Below are 11,089 nucleotides of genomic sequence, written 5' to 3'. Positions count from 1 at the left end.
TAGGCTGGACAATCACGTAGAAGTTTTTAGTACAATATCAATTCAATTGTACAATGAAGCATTTATCTTTCTGTCTTCCCCTGGTTTGCAGTTGTTCATAGGAGTAGTACAAAGGAAATCTCAGTCTATCTAACTGAGTCTATCTCAGTTTCCTGTCACTGGCCTTCAACTAACTTTTTGACTAACTTTATATGGAAAAACATTTGTATAAACTCCATGATAACAATATACCAAAAAAAAAAAAAAAAAGTGCCATGAAGAATTTGTGATTTGAAGTAATCACTGTTCCACAATATTTACATGTATGTGCTGGGAAAAAGTCTCTGAGCAAGCTGGCTTTGGGAGTTAGTGCATAAAACTAAGCTAAGAGCTGGCAAAGGATGTCGCAGCGGAGGTCCTGTGACACGACCCCCGGCAGGCCCCTGGACGAACCCCCCCAGCAACACGCTGTGGACCCCCGGGCACAGCGGTGGACATCTGCTGGTGACTTATGGTGGGCCCCCAGGCATTGTGGTAGACCCCCCTGCGAGCCCAGGCAGGCCACCAGCCTCACCGATGGAACCCTGCCAGCGAGACCCACAAGGCTCCTGGGCCGTGGCGGCAGACCCCCTGGCAGCGACCTCTGGTGGGCCCACGGGCACAGCAGCGGACCCCCAGCAGCAAGCCCCAGTGAGACACAAGACACCGCGGTGTACCCCTGCTGATGTCCCCAGGCAGGCCCCTGTTCGTGACAGAAGACTCCAACCCACCACCCATCACGGGCACCCATGGTGCTGCAGTGGACCCCTGCCAGCAACCCCCGGAGGGACCCCAGGCACGTTGGAGGACTCCAGCCAGTGACCCCTGGTGTGGCCCCAAGCATGGAGGCGGACCACCACCGGCGACCCATGGTGGGCCCCCAGGCACAGCAGTGGACCCCCATCAGGCCCCAGGGGTGGTGGTAGATCCCCCACCCCACCATGCGAGCCCCAGAGGGCCCCCATGCATGGTGGCAGACCCTTTCCCATGACCCCCTTGGGTCCTCGGGCACGGCGGAGGCCCCCCCATCTTCAACCCACAGCGGACCCCCGGGCGTGGCAGCAGAGCTCTGCTGGTGAACCTCAGGGGGTCCCTGGGCACAGAAGTGACAGACACCTGCCAGCGACACTCTTGTGTCCCCATGCGTGGCGGTGGACCACCACCAGAGAGCCCAGGTGGGACCATGGGTGCAGCAGATCATTGGCTAGCTGGGGCAGGTCCCCAGCCGCAGTGGTGGAGCTCTGTCGGTAAGCCCCAGTGGCCCACCAGGCACAGCGTCATCCCCTGCTGGCAAGCCCTGGTGGGACCCTGGGCACAGTGGCTAACCCATGCCCAGTGACCCCTGGCAGGCCCATCGTGCAGAGGAGGAGTCCCCCCTGCAAGCCCCGACGGGTCCCCGGGTGCGGTGGTAGACCCTCCCCTTCGAGCCTCAGAGGGCCCCTAGTCGAGACAACCAAAACATGCCAGCAACCCATGGAGTGCCCCCAGGAGTGGCAGTGGACCTCTGATGGTGACCTGTGGCAGCCCCCTGGGTGCGGCACTGGACCCTCCCCTGCGAGCACTGGCGGGCCCCCAGGAGCTTCGGTGGACACCCCTGCAAACCATGGTGGGCCCACAGGTGCAGTGGTGGACCCCCCTGGGAGACCTGGCGGGCCCCTGGGTGCAGCGGCAGACCTGCACCAACAACCCATGATGGGCCACTGGGTGCGGCACTGGACCCCCCCCTGAGAGCAATGTCAGGCCCCGAGGCACTTTGGTGGACCCCCCGTGTGAGCCCCGGCGGACCCCTGGGCACTGCAGTACACCCCTTTGTGACCCCTTGTGGGCCCCCGATGTGGTGGTGGAACCCCCCTGTGAACCCCAGTGGGACACCGGGCGCATGGGTGGACCCCCACTTGCGAGCACCAGCGGGCCCCCTGTCACGTCGGTGGACACCCCCCTTGGAGCCCTGGTGGGCCTCCGGTTGCTGCATTGGACCCACCCCGCCAGCCCTGGCAGTCTCCCAGTCACTGCAATGGACTCCCCCATGCAAGCCCTGGCGGCACCCAGGCACAGCGGTATACTACCCTGCCGAGCCCAAGGGCGCTTTGGTGGATCCCCCTGCAAGCCCCGGCAGGCCACTGGTCGCACTGTGAGACCAGGTGGAGCCCCAGGCACTGTGATGGACCCCCCCACAAGTCCCAGCAGATGACTGGTTGCTGTGGTGGACCCCCCCTGTGAGCCCTTGCAGGCACCCAGTGCGGTGGTGGACCCTGCTGCGTGAGCCCCAGAGGATCCCTAGTCGCTGTGGTGGATCCCATCTGTGAGTCTCAGTGGGCCACAGGTTGCTGAGGTGGAACCCCCTGAGAGCCCTTGCAGGCCCAAGGTGTGGTGGCGGACTTGCCCCTGCGAGCCCCAGTGGGCAGCCGGATGCACCAGTAGAACCCTGCTGCGAGCCCTGCCGGGCCCCCAGGCGCACCTGTGTGCCCCCCACCCATGAGCCCCGGCAGGCCAGCAGTGCAGCAGCAGAACCCCCCCTTGTGAGCTCCAGCGGGTCCCATTGGAACTCCACCTGCGGGTCCTGGTGGGCTCCCAGTGCGGCGGCGGACCCCCCCCTTGCGAACTCTAGTGGGTCCCTGGGTGCGACAAGGAACCACCCCTGAGATCCCCTGCAGGCCTGCCATGGGTCCCCAGGCGTGCCAGTGGATGCCCCCCTGCAAACCCCATCGGGCTCCCAGTGCGGCGGTGTACCCCCAAGTTCAAGCCCCAGCGGGCCCCTGGTACAGCAGTGGACCACCCCTGTGAGGCTCTGCATGACCCCGGGTGCACCGATGCACCCCCCCTTGTGAGCCCTGGTGGGCCCTCAGGCATGCTGGTGGACTCCCCTGTGTGAGCCCCGGCAGGCCCCTGGTGCAGCAGTGAACCCCCTTTGCAATCTGCAGCGGGTCCTCAGGCACTGCAGCGGACCCTCCTCCTCTTATGAGCCCACATCCGTGCTTCCAACATTGTAAGTATGTGGTGCTTGCCATTGCAGGTTTGAGGGAGTGTGATGTAATCAATTTGCCAGGCCTCTCCATATTTCTATATCAGCCATCGTCCTCCATACCAAAGAGGCTTTGACCGTTTGTCTTGCTTAATTGCAGCACGTGTTTCAAAATCATGAATTACCTGTGCTATAGTGTCCATGGTCAGGTCCATCCTCGATCACGAGCCCATCTGTATGTTGCATCTTTACCTTGATGGCCTGAGGTGTCATGGGCCCATCGGGCTATAAGTAATTCACCTTTATGTTGCCAGTCCAGGTCCACCTGAGCCACTTCAACTGTAGCAGCCTGATCCACCTGCTGGTTGTTTTGATGTTCTTTGGTAGGCCAATTCTTAGGCACATGATCATCTACGTGGCATACCTTTACAACCAGGTTCTCTACCCAGGCAGCAATATCTTGCCACAATGCAGGAGCCCAGATGGGTTTGCCCCTGCGCTGCCAGTTGTTTTGCTTCCATTGCTGTAACCATCTCCACAGGGCATTTGCTACCATCCATGAATCAGTGTAGAGATAGAGAACTGGCCATTTTTCTCGTTCAGCAATGTCTAAAGCCAGCTGAATGGCCTTCCCTTCTGCAAACTGACTCAATTCACCTTCTCCTTCAGCAGCTTCTGAAACTCGTCGTGTAGGACTCCATACATCAGCCTTCCATCTCCAATGCTTTCCCACAATATGACAGGACCCATCAGTGAACAGGGCATATTTCTTCTCATTTTCTGGTAGCTTGTTGTACTGTGGGGCTTCTTCAGCATGGAGCACCTCTTCCTCTGATGATATCCCAAAGTATTTGCCTTCTGGCCAGTCCATAATCACCTCCAAGATTCATGGGTGACTGGGGTTTCCTATTCGAGCCCACTGAGTAATCAGTGCAACCCACTTGCTCCATGTAGCATCAGTTGCATGATGTGCAGAGAGGACCCTTCCTTTGAACATCCAGCCTACTACCAGCAGTCGGGGTGCCAGAAGCAGCTGTACTTCAGTACCAACCACTTCTGAAGCAGATCAAACCCCTTCATATGCTGACAGTATTTCCTTTTTGGTTGGAGTGTAGCAGGCCTCAGATCCTCTGTATCCCCGACTCCAAAACCCCAGAGGTCGACCCTGAGTTTCCCCAGGTTCTTTCTGCCAGAGGCTCCAGCTGGGGCCATTCTCTCTGGCTGCAGTGTAGGGCACATTCTTTACATCTGGTCCTGTTCGAACTGGCCCAAGGGTTACTGCATGAACTATTTCCTGCTTAATTTGTTCAAAGGCTTGTCATTGTTCAGGGCCGCATTCAAAATCATTCTTCTTATGGGTTACCTGATAGAGCGGGTTTACAATCAGACTGTAATTTGGAATGTACATTCTCCAAAACACCACAACACCTAGGAAAGTTTGTGTTTCTTTTTTTCCTAGTTGGTGGAGACATAGCTGTTATTTTGTTGATCACATCCATTGGGATTTGACGACGTCCATCTTGCCATTTTATTCCTAAAAACTGGATCTCTCGTGCAGGTCCTTTGACTTTATTTTGTTTTATGGCAAAACCAGCCTTTAGAAGGACTGTTTTTTATTTTCTTCCCTTTTTTGAAAACTTCCTCTGCTGTGTCACCCCACACAATAATGTAATTGATGTACTGCCGGTGTTCAGGAGCTTCCCCCTGCTCCAGTGCAGACTGGATCAGTCCATGGCAAATGGTAGGGCTGTGTTTCCACCCATGGGGCAGCCGATTCCAAGTATATTGGACTCCCCTCCAAGTGAAGGCAAACTGTGGCCTGCACTCTGCTGCTAGAGGGATGGAGAAAAATGCATTAGCAATATCAATTGTGGCATGCTACTTGGTTGCCTTTGATTCCAGTTCGTACTGGAGTTCTAGCATGTCCAGCTCCTGCAGCCACTCCAGTACCTACAGCCGTTCCAGCTCCTGCAGACTCTCCAGCTCCTGTGACTGGACACCCAGGACAACCCCCCCGTTGTGAGTTGCCGTGGGCCCCCGTGTGCGCCAATGGACCACCCACTGCGCACCCCAGCAGGGACCCTTGCGTGCTGATGAACCCCCCCACCCCCCGCAAGCCCCACTGGGGCACCGGGTGCACAGGCATATGCCCACCTGCAAGCCCTGGTGGTTCCATGTTGCTGCAGTTGACCCCCCCTCCCCCTTCAAACCGCAGTGGGCCCATGGTGAAGATGTAGACCCCCCCTTTAAGCCCTAGCGGGTCCTCGGTGCGGCTGTGGATCCCCCAATTCAAGCCCTGGCGGGCCACTATTATGGATGTGCATCCCGCCCCTTCACTGTTCCTTACTGTTGGGAACACTTTTTGATGGGAGAAAGAGGCTTTGTACATGTTTTTGGAGGTCCTATTTTAAATTTGTCTCAGTGTTCCGGTTAGGGTTACGTTTGGGGTTGTATAGAAAGAGCAAACACAAAGAGTCCAGATCCATGTGGGGCTGCGTAAAGGCTCTCCTGGGGAGTTCAGTTGTACCCACAGTCTTCCGATAGGGGCTTTTTTTGCTGGGAGAAAGGGGCTTTGTATGTGTTTTCTGGGTTCCTATTTTAAATTCCTCTCAGAATCCGGGTAGGGATATATTTAGGGTTGCTCAAAAAGAGCGAACACAGAGAGTCCAGATGCACGTAGGGTTGTGTAAAGGCTCCCCTGGGGAATTCAGCTGTACAAAAAGGATTCCTTTGGGGGCAATTTTTGATGGGTGAAAGGGGCTTTGAACACGTTTTCCGGGGCCTTATTTTGAATTCCTCTCCCATGCCTGGTAGGGCTATGTTTCGGGTTGCTCAGAAGTAGCGATCACAGAGGGTACAGTTGCATTTGGGGCTGCGTGAAGCCTCCCCTGGGGAGTTCAGTTGTACCCAAAACTTTCCTTTGGGGGCACGTTTGGATGGGTGCAACGGGCTTTGAATGTGTTTTCTGGGGCCCTCTTTTGAATTCCTCTCCCATGCCGGGCATGGTTATGTTTAGGGTTGTTCCGAAAGAGCGAACACAGAGGGTCCAGTTGCATGTGGGGCTGCGTGAAGGCTCCCCTGCGGAGTTCAGTTGTACCCACAGCGTTCCTTTGGGGGCACTTTTGGATGGGCGAAAGGGGCTTTGAACGTCTTTTTGGGGCCCTATTTTGAATGCATCTCCCATGCCGGGTAGGGCTATGTTTCGGTTTGCTGAGAAAGAGTGAACACACAGGGTCCAGTTGCATGTGGGGTTGCGTGAAGGCTCCCCTGGGGAGTTCAGATGTACCCAAAGCCTTCCTTTGGGGGCACGTTTGGATGGGTGAAAGGGGCTTTGAACGCATTTTCTGGGGCCCTCTTCTGAATTCCTCTCCCATGCCTGGTAGGGCTATGTATTGTGTTGTTCCGAAAGAGCGAACACAGAGGGTCCAGTTGCACGTGAGGCTGCGTGAAGGCTCCCCTGTGGAGTTCAGTTGTACCCAAAGCCTTCCTTTGGGGGCACGTTTGGATGGGCGAAAGGGGCTTTGAATGCGTTTTCTGGGGCCATCATTTGAATTCCTCTCCCCTGCTGGGTAGGGCTATGTTTCGGGTTGCTGAGAAATAGCGAACACAGAGGGTCCAGTTGCATGTGGGGCTGCGTGAAGGCTCCCCTGGGGAGTTCAGTTGTACCCAAAGCCTTCCTTTGGGGGCAATTTTTATGGGCGCAAGGGCCTTTGGTCACCTTTTCTGGCGCCCTATTTTGAATGCCTCTGCAATTCCGGGGAGGGCTATGTTTCGGGTTGCTCCGAAAGAGTGAAGACAGAGGGTCGACTGGCATGTGGGGTTGCGTGAAGGCTCCCCTGTGGAGTTCAGTTGTACCCAAAGCCTTCCTTTGGGGGCACTTTTGGATGGGCACAAGGGGCATTGAACGCCTTTTCAGGGGCCCTATTTTGAATTCCTCTCCCATCCGGGTAGGGCTATGTTTAGGATTGTTCCGAAAGAGCGAAGACAGAGGGTCCAATTGCATGTGGGGCTGCGTGAAGGCTCCCCTGCGGAGTTCAGTTGTACCCAAAGCCTTCCTTTGGGGGCACTTTTGGATGGGCGTAAGGGGCTTTGAACGCGTTTTCTGGGGTACCTCCTTTAAATTCCTCTCCCATGCCGGGTAGGGCTATGTTTCGAATTCTTCCGAAAGAGCGAAGATAGGGGGTCCAGTTGCATGTGGGGCTGCGTGAAGGCTCCCCTGGGGAGTTCAGTTGTACCCAAAGCCGGTCACTGACTCAGAGGCTCTGGCTTGTTTTCTCTTGCTAAGGGACAGAGAGGCACATGCAGTGCCCTTTAATTGCAAGGTGGCATCAGCAGACCGCTTTGCGCTTACCTGTGAGTCACCAGAAAGTGCTGAGCCATTGTAAGAAACCTCAGGTGAACCTCGGTGTGAGTCATCCACACGCTGGTATCCGGCATACTGGGGACAAGGCTTCCGGTGTGTAAGTGACTCTGGTCACGACCCCACGTCCTTGTACTTGCAGAAACATAGCCTTCCTTGCAGTGTTGTCAAGGCCATTGGCATCTTGCCCAACCACTTGGTGATGCCTTGAAACGCCATCATGCTCCCTGATGAAAGGGCAGAAAAAGGAGGACAGCAGAGACGTGCCCTGACATTCCTACTCTCGGTCACTGGTGGAGCACAGACCAAGAAGAGGAAGGTTGCTGTCCTAACCTGGCCAGGGGCTGGAAAGGCAACTTTTCTGATGGGCCGGTGTGCCAGAGCACGGGACCGAGGCAGCAGCCGCTGAGTGGCACCGCGTGGTTCAAGCTGTCACCCGGCAAGATATGGAGGCGACCATGCTGGTTTGGAAAGGTCCGGGGGGCGCTCTAAGGCCCACTGTGGGTCTCCAGCCCCGAGCGATGGCTAGAAAACTGTCAGGAGATGTCCCGTGCTCCTTGGGAAGACGAGCCACGCTCTCACTTGGGCAGAATAGTATCACAGAATCACACAGAATTTCTAGGTTGGAAGAGACCTCAAGATCGAGTCCAACCTCTGACCTAACGCTAGCAGTCCCCACTAAACCATATCCCTAAGCTCTACATCTAAACGTCTTTTGAAGACTTCCAGGGATGGTGACTCCACCACTTTCCTGGGCAGCCTGTTCCAATGCCTCACAACCCTTTCAGTAAAGAAGATGGGTGAGGTGAGCAAGGAAGATGCCTTACTTTTGTCCTACACACTTACCACTTGTTTGAGTATTTCTTTACTTCAGTAATTATGTTTGCCTGAAATTGTGGATGGATGAAAATGTCTTGAAAATGTTCATTAATTTGGTACAATGTGATATACTAGTAGATTTATGAAAAAGTATCCATAAATAAAACAACACAGTAGTTGAGGAAAAGCCTCAACTGGATTTAGATTTGGTGATTCTGGCACTTGTCATGAGTCACAGACAAGTTCTAGATGCCAGTCTTCATTTTAGACATTTTCTTTCTGCAGCTTTGTGGTTCCACAATGTAATTTCTGAGGAATTTGGAGTGGCAGTGAATGTCTTCTGGAAGCATCTTCCTGCTGAGTGCTATGATAAGAGTGACACTTATGGAAATAAAGATCCCATGGTAGCCTCTAGAGCTATACAGATCTTAGACAGGGCCTTGAAAACACTTGAAGAACTACCTGAGGAATACAGGGATTTCTATGCTCGAAGAATGGTGTCACGGATCCAAGAAAAAGCCTATAGGAATGATTATGGATAAAATAACACATTGTAAGTTGCAAGCTCCTGTGAAAGCAGAGAACCATATGTTAATACAGAAACTGGCCATGTGTACACAAATAAACTTCCTGTAAGGCTAAAAACCAACGTTGATAAATTTTCATATCAATAAAATTTAAAAAACATCTACCTTGTAGACTTTTTTTCTTGGTTTTCTTTTCCTCATGTGATGTGCACAATGTGCTTGACTGGGAGACGATCTCTTTTCTGTAATGAGGCATACGTCTGTAGTGCCTGCACTTCTAAATCTGCTTTTTTGAAGTTATTAAACTTTTCTGAATGAAAGTTTCAGCATCTGGATGGAGCTGACAGTGTATGCTTAGAAGTAATGATACACCTTCCTGAATGCTCTTGTTTACACTAAAGTTCTAGGAAAGCCACAGATTTCTGTGGAGGTTTAAGACAGCCACTGGTGGTAATGTAATGGTCGTGGTTTCTTTTTGAATAATGGCCTGGAGGTGTGGGGAGTTCCTGCTTGCTCTTGTGTTGGAAGAGAGGAGAGTGTGAGAGGGGGCATGGCAGGGGAAGCTAAAGCTAATCCTTTGAAGTTGTTTGGAATTTTGTAGCAGCTTGAACACAAATGTGATAATATACCCCCTGCTAGCTGAATAAGGTATTGTGCAGGAAACCTTGTTTGCTGCAACCACAGTCACTGCCCCAGTGCACTCAGGCGGTGCTTCTGTTTCTGCAGCTGTAGAATACTAGCAAATAACATGCCCAGAAATCTATCAACCTTCAGCAGGAGAATCTGAAAGGAGGATCATAATACTGAAGTAGATGTAGAGTCTGTTGGGAGCAGTATCTGAGATGCATTATGTTAACATATGAAAGGAGGTTGCATAGCATCTTTTGTAGGTGGTTACCTTTTGACAGCCTGTGGTACTTACAGAAGCCTTGTAAAATGAAGATGGATATTTCACAAAAAAAAGGTTTTGCTTGTCCCTTTGAAATCTGTTACCATGCAGTTTGGGAAATGCAGTATTTACCTAAAATTTACATCAGTCTGCTACTTCCAGCAGGCTTTTTCTTTTTATCTTAAGAACTGTAGCTCTTAGATTAAAGAGGTATGTAGTGTTAATAAAGCACTGGAAGGAAAAAAAAAAAAAGCAAACAACATTTCCTGAGGAGCAGGGGCTTGCAACACTGCATATTTTTCATATAAACCTGTTCTTGGCAATGTAACACAGTAAAAATAGTGTGCTGCCCTGTGAATAGGCACCCAGCCATCGTAATGAATAGGCATGAATTGAACTAGCCAAGCGGTTCTGATGGACATCATTGCACATTCTGTGGTCAGAATTTAAATCTAGGATCACAAACAGGTCTCGAAACTTCTGTGGCTAAAGGATTGCTTGTGCATACTGCTGAGACAGAATCTCTGTGTCTGTTAGGCTGGAGAAGCCTCCTGGTTTTGTCAGGTTTGTAATGTTGAGGGCACTTTAAGAATTGTTCTGCAGAGATGCACGCAACATAGTTTTTGTGTGTTTGCTAGGAGTTAATGGAAAGGCTCAAAGAGCCTGCAGAGTTACAGAAAGCTGTGTTCTAGCATTATGTCTGTGCAGCTTCCTCTGTGTTTTTTAACCACCAGCAGCTTCTCATTAAGCTAGTACAGAGGAAGGAAATACTGTGCTGATCCGTTGCTCTGCTACTTCTTGATTCCCCATTCCCTAAAGAGAGGCGCTAACGAGCATGGGGTTCTCAGGTCCCCTCAACACTCGGGCATAAGTAAGGAAACCCTTGTATCACTCAGTCGCAGGTATTAGTGTGGAGGTAGCCCAGCAGGGAAGTTGCAATGCACTTGCTTGGTGAGTGTGAAGTTTGCATTGGAAAATATGTTTCTCTCTGTGAACAGATAGTCACACTGAATTATATGTGAGCCAAGTGCTATAGGAAGTGCAGCTATTTCTGCCTTACGCTACCAACTTTTAACTTTATTTTTATGACAGCAAATGAAGTCATCTTAGCATGATCAGCTGGTGATAACCTAGCCCTGTTTCTGCTTCCCTTCCACTGTCCCATGAGAAATCTCTGCAAGTAGTTTTTTTTTTGTTTTGTTTTGTTTTCACTTCTCTGAGAAAACTCTCAGTAAATCCTACCAGATGTTATATAAGTGCATACCTGAGAAAGATCAACAAATAGTATTCTATTTCTGTCAGTGCCACCCATTTTTTCACTTTGAAGCAATTCCTTTAATTATTTAATTTCTATAAAACACAGTGTTCTGAAATACTACCGAATTAGAAACCAAGTGGTTTTAAAATAGATTTTCATAACTTGAGCATGTGACTAGTGATTAAAAAAAATCTTGGAGTTAGTGTTTAAAAAAATAAAAGGAAAATTTTGTGCTTTCCACCCAGTGTGCTACACT

This window comes from Aythya fuligula, chromosome 18 (assembly GCF_009819795.1).
Source record: "Aythya fuligula isolate bAytFul2 chromosome 18, bAytFul2.pri, whole genome shotgun sequence".
Taxonomy (NCBI): Eukaryota; Metazoa; Chordata; class Aves; order Anseriformes; family Anatidae; genus Aythya; species Aythya fuligula.
This window is presented reverse-complemented; position numbering follows the sequence as displayed.